This window comes from Tasmannia lanceolata, unplaced genomic scaffold, assembly GCF_043159265.1.
Source record: "Tasmannia lanceolata isolate RefF3 unplaced genomic scaffold, GAP_Taslan_0.1 ptg000037l, whole genome shotgun sequence".
In the NCBI taxonomy this organism is placed as follows: domain Eukaryota; kingdom Viridiplantae; phylum Streptophyta; class Magnoliopsida; order Canellales; family Winteraceae; genus Tasmannia; species Tasmannia lanceolata.
Window position 1 is genome coordinate 14,430,782 of NW_027518714.1, and position 12,564 is coordinate 14,443,345.

The window sequence follows — 12,564 nt, forward strand, 5'->3', positions numbered from 1 at the left end:
TAAGACGGTAAATTCCTCAACAAATAGATTATATCCAAAATCAATATGTAGGTGGGTCTTGGAATCTCTACCCCTTAGATGCAATGCCGGACACAGTCCTGTGAATCAACGGCTGCAGTCTATCAAAATCACAACAAATCAAGTGCCCAAAAATGTGACCTAGGATACAATGCCCAAAAAATCAATGGCTACAATCCCCTCTTAGAATCTCTGCTCCTAGGATACAATGCCCAACACACTCTTGTGAATCAACTACTACACTCTATGAAAATCACAATGAATCAAGGGCTCAAAAATAAGTGAAATGAATAATACTAGTATGGTATAAGTCAAAATGAGCACTTGAAAAATGAGAGTTAGAAATGGCGGGGAGTAAATTTTTCCAAGTATTTTTTTTCCGTGATTTATTCTATTTATAGAGTTGGAAAGCTTCCACGTAACTTTTCATGGATGCATCTTTTAGGGCACAATCCAATTGATTCGTCTACTATAAAAAATGTCACTTTTACTGGTGGACAGTTACCGATGGCTATGAAAAAGCACAGCTAAAGACCCGTTAATACCGGCGGTTTGTTTATGACCGCTGGAATATCGATTGTTTAATGTCAAAGTGTAAGTCTTTTCCGGCAGTTTTATATTTCCACCGTTAAAAACTACATACAGATATGGTTTTATAAGTATAATCTATATTTTACCGAGATTTTTTACGTTTTAATCCCGTATCGGCCCTTATTTTCTAAAAGTACTATATGGACAATACTATATTATGACCCAAACCGTTCATATGATGGGCCATAATGTAAATAGGTTGTGCCCAAAAAATTATTTCCATAGGATGATCCCATCCCTCCAATCTATAATGAACTGCATATTATATAAACCTCTATAGATTTGAGGGCTAGTATCATCCAATGGAAATGATTTTTTGGGCACAATCGATTTAAATTATGGCCCATCACATGGACGGTTTGGATCATAATATAGTATGGTCCGTACAGCACTTTTAGAAAAATAAGGGACGATACGGGCTTAAAACGTATAAAATCTCGGTAAAATACAGATTATACTCTTTGTATGACCGCAGGTGGAAAGGCTAAAAAACACCCGGCGCTCGTTAATGTGATTATTGGATCTTAGGGATTGAAAATTTAGACGACATTTTGGCTCCTTAGGGTTTGAAGATTTAGGTAACCTTCCAAGTGTAAATGGGATTTATTTTGATCCTTTGGGTTTGAAGATTTAGGTAAAATAAATTTTGGGTTTATGACTATTATGGTGGTATTTGAGGAATTTGCAAATCCTTGATGAAATCCCCTGAATTTTGGGTTTATTACGATCTATAGAAGATCGTTGCTGTGATATTCATGTGTAGGACAAGTGTTCTGAGCATTACAGTGGCTCGAGTTTACAATGACCAAACTGCGTACCATATGTTCGTAGAATTGAGAGAGGGATAGCAAGAGTAAGAGAGGGAGAGAATTGAGAGGGCATGAGTGAGAAGATGGTGCCCAAGTGACTGGAAAATAATGAAAACGAAAACTCTTTGTTAAATAAAGTTTTTCTTTTCCTTGTTTTTTCAGCCACTTCACACACTGTCCTCACTCATGCCCTCTCAATTCTCTCCCTTTCCCATCCTCATTGCCCCTCTCCTACCACTTGATAAACATATATTCAATCATGGGAGACTTATAACATTAAAGTTGCTCTTGAGACTTGAACCCATAAACTTCGATATGAAAAAAATAAGTTGTAAACCTTCTTCGGTTAATTTGAAGAAGAAATACTATTAGAATTAACGAGAGAGAAATATGCTATGAGAATATGTGAGATACACAAGAAAATTTTGGAACGTCAATTCACTGTGCAAAACGTGAAAGCAACAAAAGAGATTACTCTTTTAACTATCCGGTAGTTTTCTCAACTTGGTAACTATCAAGATATATATATAATCAAATCCTAAGAGACAAACTCCAATAAAAGACAAACTCAACCTAAGAGATAAGCATAAAAAACAAAAGGACTCTATGAGAGAGTCGGTGGTGATTTACACGTTCACATGAGTGACTTTCTAATGTTTTTTTAAATACTCCAACAGTTGTTCATATTCTATTTCATCTATGTATTTGGTTACAAGTTTGCTTGGTCCTCGGTTTAGGGTCATTGTTCTGTTCTTGAGGCAGCGGCCATTGCTACACTCTAGTTTGTTCCACCTTTAGTTGGTCTTCCACTTCTTGGCTATTAGTTGTTTTTTGAATCATCACACTCCCTATCTCACATCATCTCCTGGCCCTCTGAATGTAACAGCCATGATCGGATTCACGTCAGTAATGGACATGATTGGCTTATCTCTCATGTTGGCTCTTCTGCTCTTCACATTGTATCTGCTAAATTTAATCTTCACAATATTCTCCATATATAGTCATAGTATTACTAAGTTTGAAAATTTTGTGTGGATAATGATGCATTCTTTGAGTTCCACCCTAATGTCCATGTGGTGAAGGGGATACACTCTGGGAATATCTTCCCCTGAGGAGTGAGTAACAATGACTTATATCATAGGTCTCTGTAGCAGTGCAATTGTTACTGAACGTGTCTCTAAGGATCTTTGGAACCAGAATCTTGGTCACCCTACCAGTCTTCAAGAATAATCGTGGCTCCTTTTGTTCCTTGTGTTATATTGGGATGTCACTGAATCCCATTTGTGTTGTCCAATAATAAGTTTATTTTTCCTTTATAGTTACTTTTTTGACATTTGGGGCCCTAGTCGTATTACATCTTCCAATAGATACAAGTTATACAGGCATTTGATTGATGATTTCTATAAATTTACTTGGCTATGTGCACTTGTTTAGAAATATGATGTAATGGATGCATATCTTCATTTTAAAACTCGTGTTGAGAACATATTTGATCATAAAGTCAAGTTCCTCTAGATTGACTAGTGTTAGAATGAACCTAACTAGACGGATGGAGAAGATGAGTTTTAAGAGAAGAAAGTTGTTCTCTTGATGCGAAACACAGAGAATAATTCCCAACTTGTACTACTCAAAAGACTTTGAATTTATTAAAATTCCTAAGCAACCGCTACACTATCAAATATAAAACATAAATTTATCAAGTATAAACATAAATAAAGTAGGGGTGATGATATTGTCACCCCCTCTGCAGTACGCATTCGCCCCTTTATAACGCGAACAATGGGCTACGGAGAACAGATTTCAATATAGCAAAATCCCGATGTAGTAGGTTCGAAAGTAGCAAGTCAATGTTACAAGCCTCAATGTAGTAAGTCCCAATGTGGCAAAGTTTAATGGAGAAGGGGCATGGCAAGCTCCATCCATGCAGCAAGTTCCAAGATAGTGGACGGTCAAGTGGTCTAGCTTAGAATTCCAACAATTGGGGTGACAAATATAAAAAATTAACCACTATATTACAATAATCGGGAATTACTCATTAGATTTCATGCCTTCATACTCGAGGGCAAAATAGTTTGGCAGAGCAAAATCACCACCATATTGTCGAGATTGATTTCACAGTAATGACTTTCCTTTGTTACTCTGTTAAGGGGAAGATCTAAAATTTTATATTTCCTTTATTTATTTGTATTGTTACTCGCCTGTTTTACTTTAATTTCACTCTGAAAGACTAGACTCAATTTGTTAACCCCTTTCAAGGTCAAATCAAGGTTTTGTTATGTGAAAAGCACTTTCACTAAGACATATATATCTTGCATTTTTTTCGGATCAATCCACTTCAAAGGATTCACTAATTTTTGCAAGTGTTAGTTTTTTACCATCCAAATTAAAGTAACATATAAACAATCATTTTTATCTACCCTACAATTTATATTCAAATATTTGATTATGCATGGCTTGTATAATATACCATAGCCATTGATAGGGCCATTTATTATTAGGGCTCTTTGAAATCAATCAAAGAATCCAAAATTAGTGAAAATTTCTATTAGATTATGGTTTCATTGGGCATGGACTGTCCCAGACTGATAATCATGGGCTTGGGCCCCATTTTCGGCCTTATGGACCCTCTTCAGATCCATACTAATCGAATTGGACCCAACTAGTGGTCTAGGATCCGTTAATGATCCAGATCACAATTAGGAATTGTCGTTATGTTTTTAAAGGTACAAGTAAAAAAAGATGTGTAGATGTATTAATTTATGATAAAATACCTCATGGCAACGTTTAGAGAAGCCAACTAAGAGCGTAGGTATTCTACTCTTTGCCGGTCATTGAGTAAGTTGGGAACGTATGTAACAAGTGTGGACCCCGATCCGAGGACGGTGAGGGAACGGGTCCCTGACATCCTCTAGATCTCCATAAAGTGAAGGAGAGCTCTGCCAGGGAACTCTCGAAACGGTTGTCACCCTCACAACATAGCATGACTGGCGATATAAAAAGAAAGAGATACATCCTGATCCGGAGCCAGGGCTCGAAACCAAGATATATCTGAAAATAACTCATAGTCGCCATCCATGGATGCGCCATGGAACCAAAACAAATGCTCTGTTTGCAATGGATAACCAGAGATACAAAAGGTCCGTGCCTGATGACGAATGGAGAAGGTCTGAAGAGCGCCTTCAATTCGCCCGAGTGCGAACACTTGGTCTCTTATGCCATTTATTATTAACCTTGAAGAGTTTTGAGCTAAAATCATGTGAAATGGGAACAATCATCAGGAGTCGTCTACCTAAGCATGCATTTCCTGAGGATAAAGATAATAAGCACACATAAAATAAAATGAAAGATGTGTCACCTAAGCATAGCTAGGTTATGAGTGACATGCCTAATGGGTGTCTAAGTTCTGATGTGCAAACACATGCAAGCTATAGCTAAAGGTATAGGATCTGCACAAGAAAGTAAGAAAAACTACAAAATATACAATATAACAACACAACAAATCCTAAGACTCTAAACGATTTAGCCCGAGTCCTCGGATGGTCTGGTGTTCATCCAAAGAAGCCTACGTATCCCCGCCTCCACGAGAATCAAGGCAACGTAGTTCTTCGCACCTATTCTAAGCTATGATGCCTAAGACACCTGGACCTCTATCCTAGACTCGGCCTAAAAGACCGAACTAGTTTTTAAAGCTTCTTGTGGAATTATTTAAATTCCAGTGGATTGTGGATTTTAGGACACCATATATGCCCTAACTAAATGCAGGTTAGCCATAACCTAATGCAGGTGGTTCCCACAACCTATGTGTAACTAGGCTGTGCGTCCTAAGAAAAACAATGGGATCACTAACGCATCTTAGACCTAGTCATCAGTCGACGATGTGAATCGCCAACTGACCGGACGGAGGCGTAACAGACTCCTAACTCTAACACAAATACAAACAAAACACACAACAAATCAAAGACAAACTCCTAACTCTAAAACTCTCTATCTAGGACAAACTCCTAACTCTAGAGGAAGATCTTGTTGAAAACAAGGTTTTGAAGAAAAAGAGTTAAAGCATTTATTTACAAAGTTTGGCTGGACTTGGGATGAAGATCCCAAGCTGCACTACGTACCTCGTGAGAGAGGATCAAGCCAACTTAGTTCGAAACGAACTCTCTCAATTACTATTTCTAAAACACTCAACACTTTAAATTTTTTAAGGTTTTTAAATGTTTTTTATGTTTTAAATTTCTAATGTTTTTGAGTTTTAAATGTATTGAATGTTTTTGAAGTGCTTTTATATTTTTGACGATTAAAAGTGTGTTAACACCCTTCGGTTAAAGGGGATCCGATAGAAGAGCCTCCTTACCCACCATATCGCGGTAGAGTAATTTAGAGGGAAACGGGATCCCTAAATCCTAAGGGGGAAAAATCAAAACAGGGGGAACTAAAATCCCAAAGAAAAGAACAATCTCGAAGAGACGAAAACAAAACTAACGAGCCCTAATCAATCTCCAAATGAGACGATACCTGACTCGCGAGGGAAAGCCTAAACAAACGATAGATGAAAAGCTTATAACCCTAAGGGTAAACTTCTAATCAAAAGGGGACAGATAAAAACTCTACAAAAAGATCTACTAAACGATCAGCCACTTAGGGACGGTCCTAACTGGCTAAATACTCTAAGAGGAGAGAATCCCTTGACTTACGAAGACTCTAAGGCAGGAAGGGAAGATGTTGGCTCAAGAAACGTTCCATCATCGCCGAACCTAAGAGAAGTGTTCCCAAAATCGATGGAATCCCGAAACCCAAAAAGGATCCCGAGGAACGTACGAAGAATAGTCCCGGAAAGAAAGAAACCCCTCAAACCCTGTGAACACCCTAAGATGGGAAAAATGATAAGAAGGGTAAGGGGCTGGCTCAAGAAACATTCCGTCATCGCCGAAACCCCAAGAGGAAAATTCTCAAAAATTAATGGAAATGTCAAACACTTGTGAAAAACTTAAGCTCTAATGGAAAATCACGATGACAAGGGTTTGCTCAAGAAAATCCTAAATAAATCCGAATATCGATACCAAAATTCACAGGGGTAAAGATAAAAAGAAAAGGGGGGCTCCGAGTAGCCTCATTAAAGCCATCCGAGATGAAGGCCCAAAACACATTCAATTAGGAATACAGGTGAATACCTCACAACCAATTAATTCAAAAGATAAACAACCATCTATCATATGATAGAATACCAACGTGAAATCAAATGAATCGTCTGTTTATACCCTCGACATGGGGCAACGAAACGAGATCAAATAATACATACAATCAAACCCTCGACACGGGGTCTCCTGTGAAATCAGATGATACTCATACTCATGACATGGAGTAGAGTAATAACCTGATTTCCTACATCAGTTAAGCATACATCCCTCCACCATCCGTTCATCACAGAAAATAAGATTTGCCATCTTGCATTCAAGAGTCAAATTAACATCCAAAGCATAGCGTAAAAATATGGGCCGCATATATGATAAATTCGAATTAAAGAATTTGATTCGGATTCACATCACAGATCTGATCCATATCCAAATCACAAAGCCAAATGGGCTGCAAATATGAGAGATCTGATCTGGATCCAGATCATCATGCCAATGGGCTACGGATGTGAGAGATCCAAATCAAGATTTTCTCGGCATCCAAACAGGCCCTAATGGTGAATAAATTTTTTTAAAACATGATCTACAGAGAGGGTGATAAGATTACCTGTTGAAATGGTGACGATCAGAGACAAGAATCAAATCTATGCGACGATGACGCTCTTCCCTTCTTGTTGCAATAAAATGAGAAAAAATAAAAAAACTTCCAAAGCTTGAGATGAAAAAACAGAGAGTCGATTTAAAGAAGGTTTGGGCGAGCGAAGATGATCGGGATCAAGGGGGTTTGGTCAGATTTTTAGGGAGGTGGCCGGACAGATTTAATGGAGTTTTGGCAGAGAGATGGGATTTGGTCGGTTTTAATGGGGTTACATGGGGGTCTGATTGGAGTGGGTTTAATCAAATGAAGAAGATGATGGGGATGGCAGAGGTGAGTTTGGGTTGATGCTAGGGGTGGGTCGGATTTAACGGAGATGGTGGAGGTGGAGACAGATCTGGGCGAAGTTTAGGATTTGGATGAAGCTCGGTTGGGTTTTGGGATTTTGGATTTTGCAGAATAAGAGAAAAATGGAGGAGAAGATGGAGATGATGGTGGCTGTGAGGAGAGGATGGAAGAGGTATTGCCGGATTCCGGTGAGAATCCGACCGGAGAAGATGGTTTTGATGGCGGTGGAAAATTTTGGGTGGAATTTTGAGAAGAGAAAAGAAGAAGAAGAAGAAGAAGAAGAAGAAGAAGATGAAGATGAAGAAGATGGTGGCTGTGGAGATGGGGATTTCCCACCGGAGAAGATAGAGTCTGCGGCCGGCCGGAGTTGGTTGATGGATGGCTTGCTCTTCTCCTCCCCTCTTCTCTGTTTTCTCTCCTTCCTCTCTACTGTGATTTTCCGAAATGGAGAAGGAGTTTTGAAATGGGTTTGTAGTGGAGGTGGTGGCTGAGGGAAAAGGGTTTGGTGGTGGAAGGATTTTGGGTGGTCGGAAGTGATGGAGGTGGGAGATAGAAGAAGGTGGGATAGATGGTGGTAGCTTGGATTGTAGATGAGGAGGAAGATGGTGGTGGTCGATCAGAATCGGGTGGGTTTGAAGGTGGAAATGGGTTTGGGTGTTGCAGGTGGTGGGATGGAGTTGGCCGGCTGAAATGGGTTAGGATTTAAAGATGAGGTGGTGAGGGTGGAGGTCGGTGGAGTTGGGTTGCAAAAATGGGATGGAGGTGGTGACCGAGCGGAGCTCCGCCCGGAGATGGTTCCGGAGACGATAGCTCCCCAAGACCCCCTTCTTCCCTTCTCTGTTTCTCTCCTCCCTCTCGATCCCTCTCTCTGCCTCTGCTATGCGGCTGCCCTCCTCTCCCCTTTTTTTTTTTTTGAAAAATGGGGCTCCCTCTAAACCCTAATTCGTTTTCTCTTTTAAAGAGGAAATGAGACATTCGACACACCCCCTCCATTTCCCTGGGACAGCCACCTCCTAATGCATTTATAACTACTCCTTTGCACAAAAGGGGGGTGGCTGGGCAAAACAGACCCAAAGGGATATGATATATTTGACCCCCCTTTTCTCTCATGGGTAACCCACATCTCATGCAAAGGGAAATGATACATTTGCACCCCTTATCCTTGCTCTGGACAGCCCCTACTAGTGTATTTCTCACTCTCTTTCATCCTAAATGGGGTGGTTTGGGATAGGAAATAGGGCATAAATTCTTCTATTTTTCAAATGGGAACTAGCATTGGCACTCCTTTACTTTGATGATATGCCCCTCTTTTGCCTTCCCGAATTTACACAAGGATCAATCTTTCGAGACTCAAGTTGGCTTTAAGGCATCTGCTTGACTTCGGAATTTTATTCGATTTTGAAAATTAAGGTTCGGTCAAAATGGGGCGTCTACACAAGTTAGGGACTGCTTTGTTGTGGATACCCTACAGTTGAAGTATGTAACAAGTTACGGACAGTTTTATATTACTTATACTGCTAAGTATTTGTACATATGTATTTTTGTGTCTTACCATTTTCTGTGATAAACATTGGGGTATTGTTGTATCTTTCCATCATGTACATTACTATCTTTTCCATACCATGCGGAACCACGTAGAGACCCGGCATTGCCGTCTGCACCAATATAATCATGGCATTTAAATGGTTTCTTCACGCAAATCGATTAACAAAGTGAACTGTGAAGCCCTGTTTCTTTAGGCCCTGTTCATTAAAGATTATGACAAACGATTGTGTGTCCAAAACCAATTATTGGAAATTGTGTTCAATTGAGCCCAATAATTGGCTTTAGGCTCACAATCTGTTTGTTCAAGATTCTAACAACCGATTGTGACTCCAATACCGATTATTGGACTAAAAAATGAGTCAAATAATCGGTATTGGAGTCACAATCGGATGTCAGAATCTTAAGGCCTTGTTTGTTCAAGATTATGAGTCTATTCCTTTTTGCGTATGGCATCGCCACTCTCTTTGGCAGCTTTACACAACCTTGTACTTATTAATAAATTTCTAGATTTATTTTTTTTGTTGAAAAGATTACCGGAGTTCCAATAGGGATTCCATTTCTTTCTCCAGTGCTCATTGCGAACATATCCCCTTCAGAAGCGTTTGATTGGCATGGGAAAAACATGCAATCTTTGACGTAGAGAGACGAGTAATGATTAATTCCAATAAAGTCCAACTTATTTTGTAACTTTGTTCTATCTTCGGATGAAAATGTTGGTAATCTTGAACCCAAGATCTCACGCATTTCGGGAGGATAATCGCCGTAAATTATAGGATCCAAAAACCTGCAGTTACAAATAATGAATAAATTATTGATATGAAATTATCATGACAGAGTGCTACATATATAAAATGGACATAAAATGTGGAAATAAAAATTCCATTTTGATTTTCCAAATTATAATGATATCCCTAAATTTATTATTTGCCTCTAAAATGTAGGGAAAAAATTTCTAGTACAATTTTTTCCCTTGGTTTTAGGCTCACAATTAGTTGTCATAATCTTAAACGAACAGGGTCTTAAGATTCTGAAAACCGATTGTGACTCCAATACCGATTATTGGAGTCACAATCGGTTGTCAGATTCTTAAGGCCATGTTTGTTCAGGATTATGACAACCAGTTTTGAATGCCAAACCACTTATTGGACTCAAAATTAAGTTTGAATCTTAGTCCAATAATTAGTTTAGCACTCACTATAGGTTGTCATAATCTTAAACAAATAGGGACTAAGGTGTATTGGACTCACAATCGGTTGTCAGATTCTTAAGGCCATATTTTGTAACTTTGTTCTATCTTCGGATGAAAACGTTGGTAATCTTGAACCCAAGAGCTCACGCATTTCGGGAGGATAATCGCCGTAAATTATAGGATCCAAAAACCTGCAGTTACAAATAATGAATAAATTGTTGATATGAAATTATCATGACAGAGTACTACATATATAAAATGGACATAAAAAGTAGAAATAAAAATTCCATTTCATTTTCCAAATTATAATTATATCCCTAAATTTATTATTTGCTTCTAAAATGTAGAAAAAAATTTCTAGTGCAATTTATCATGACAGAGTGCTACATACTTAAAATGGACATAAAACTTATTTTCGCCCCTTTTTACATCCATTTTTAAGTGGAGAAAATGGGTTAAAATTTGTTTTACGTCCATTTTATGTCAATAGAAACGAAGCCTTGAGAAATATTTTTCCTGCAATCCAAAGAGGGCCAAAGTGAAAATTGGTTACCATGTCTCATAACAATTAAATGATGCAAAATTTACTATTTGTTTTCCTTTTTTTTTTTGGATGCATGCACTGCTTACCAAGCAATGTCAAAAGCTAGATATCGTTGAGCAGCCAAGCGATCGGTTGGGATATTTCGAAGTGATTCATACCAGCTGGTGCTCATCACAATCCCAATAGAGCCACCTTGTTTCACCTTAATACAAGAAAAATCCGCAAAATAAATATTTTTATATAAACACACACACACACACACACGGGCTTACTGATCTTGCGCTCTAGCGCAGATAAGCTTATTTGCGCTCAAGTGAAGAAATAGTGTGGGCCCACATTTTTTTTGGGATCCAAAACACTCATTTGATGGGCCCTATCCATAGATAGGGTGTCCACAAAAAACCAACTCGATTGGATCATACTAACCCTTCCATTTGTGGAGGGAAAAATTGGTCGATTTTTTGACAAACAGTATCTGTCCATTTTTTTTCTCCATAAATGAACACCCTAATATGATCCAATGGAGCTGTTTTTTTGGCACATACCATCAAATGAATGTTTTGGATCCCCCAGAAAATGTGGGCCCACACTTCTTTTCTGCACTCGAGAATCTGTCGAGCGTAGGAACAGTTTAATTTCCGAATATATATATAATGAGGAAAAGGATTGTGAGCTTGAACGTTGGAACATATTCGTGAGCTTGAGCTCAAAAACCATTGAGGCCCACATTGTTAGGATGATCCAAAGCATTCACTAGAAAGGGCCTTACATAGATAGGGTGTGTACAAAAAATCAGCTCCATAGGATCATCCTAACCCATCCATTTGTGGAGGTCAAAATGGACAAACCACAAACCTGCCCATTTTTGCCCTCCACTTTTGGAGGGGTTAGGATGATTCAATGGAGCTGATTTTTGGTACACACCCTATCTATGATAGGCCCTTGCAAATGAATAGTTTGGATCCTCACAGAAATTGTGGGACCCATGTGATTGGTGCACTCAAGTGCACCATTCCTTATTAGAGCTTGAGCGTACGAACATATTCCTCATATATAATCGGTTACCTGGTATCTTTTCCTGTAAATATCGACTGCATGGGATAATATGACGTAATGGGCTGCAATGTATGGTTCAATCTCGGAGTCGCCGCTCTGACAGTCACCAAAAGGTTTGGAACAACGGGCCCAACAAGGGCCACATGGACATTATTTAATCCATTGATCCTATCGGAAACCACAAGTCTGGCCCAATGTTGTTGATATCGCCTTGATTAGAAGATCCTTGCTCAATGATCCATCACGCCTTGCTTAGGCCCTGTTCGTTTGAGATTATGACAACCAATGGTGAGCTCCCAAACCGATTATTGGACTCAAATCGCATTAATTTTAGGATTCCGAGATTTGCTTGTTTAAGAGCTCCTGTCTTAATTTGGAAGCTTTTTAGTTTGACACGCTAGTTAAAGGATAAATATTGCTGTTGTTTCTCCAGCAAGGTTATTGACCTAATCTAATGGTAGAAATATGCGACAAGAATAAGGCTCAATTGCCAAGCTTTTCAACTAAATGCACGATTAATGGAAAATTGTTTTTAATCTTTACATGTTATCTTCATGAGTTCTTTGTGTGCAAAGATGACTAGGGATCCTTCTCTTACCAAGGTGTTGAATGGTAGAAGCTCAACTACCAGTTAGTGGTAAAAATCATCCATTTTTCTAGGTAAGCTCGTGTTTGTGGTGCAAAAAATAGTTTATTAAGGCAGAGGGCTGTTAGCAAAATGGAATCCTGTTCTGTAAAAC

At 38.8% G+C, this 12,564-nt stretch overlaps 1 pseudogene; it reads right to left on the reverse strand.

The window, feature by feature from the left end:
• Positions 1-2,266: 2,266 nt before the first annotated feature.
• The window catches only part of LOC143861259 (beta-glucosidase 18-like), a 46,174-nt pseudogene continuing 35,876 nt past the window's right edge, over positions 2,267-12,564 (reverse strand).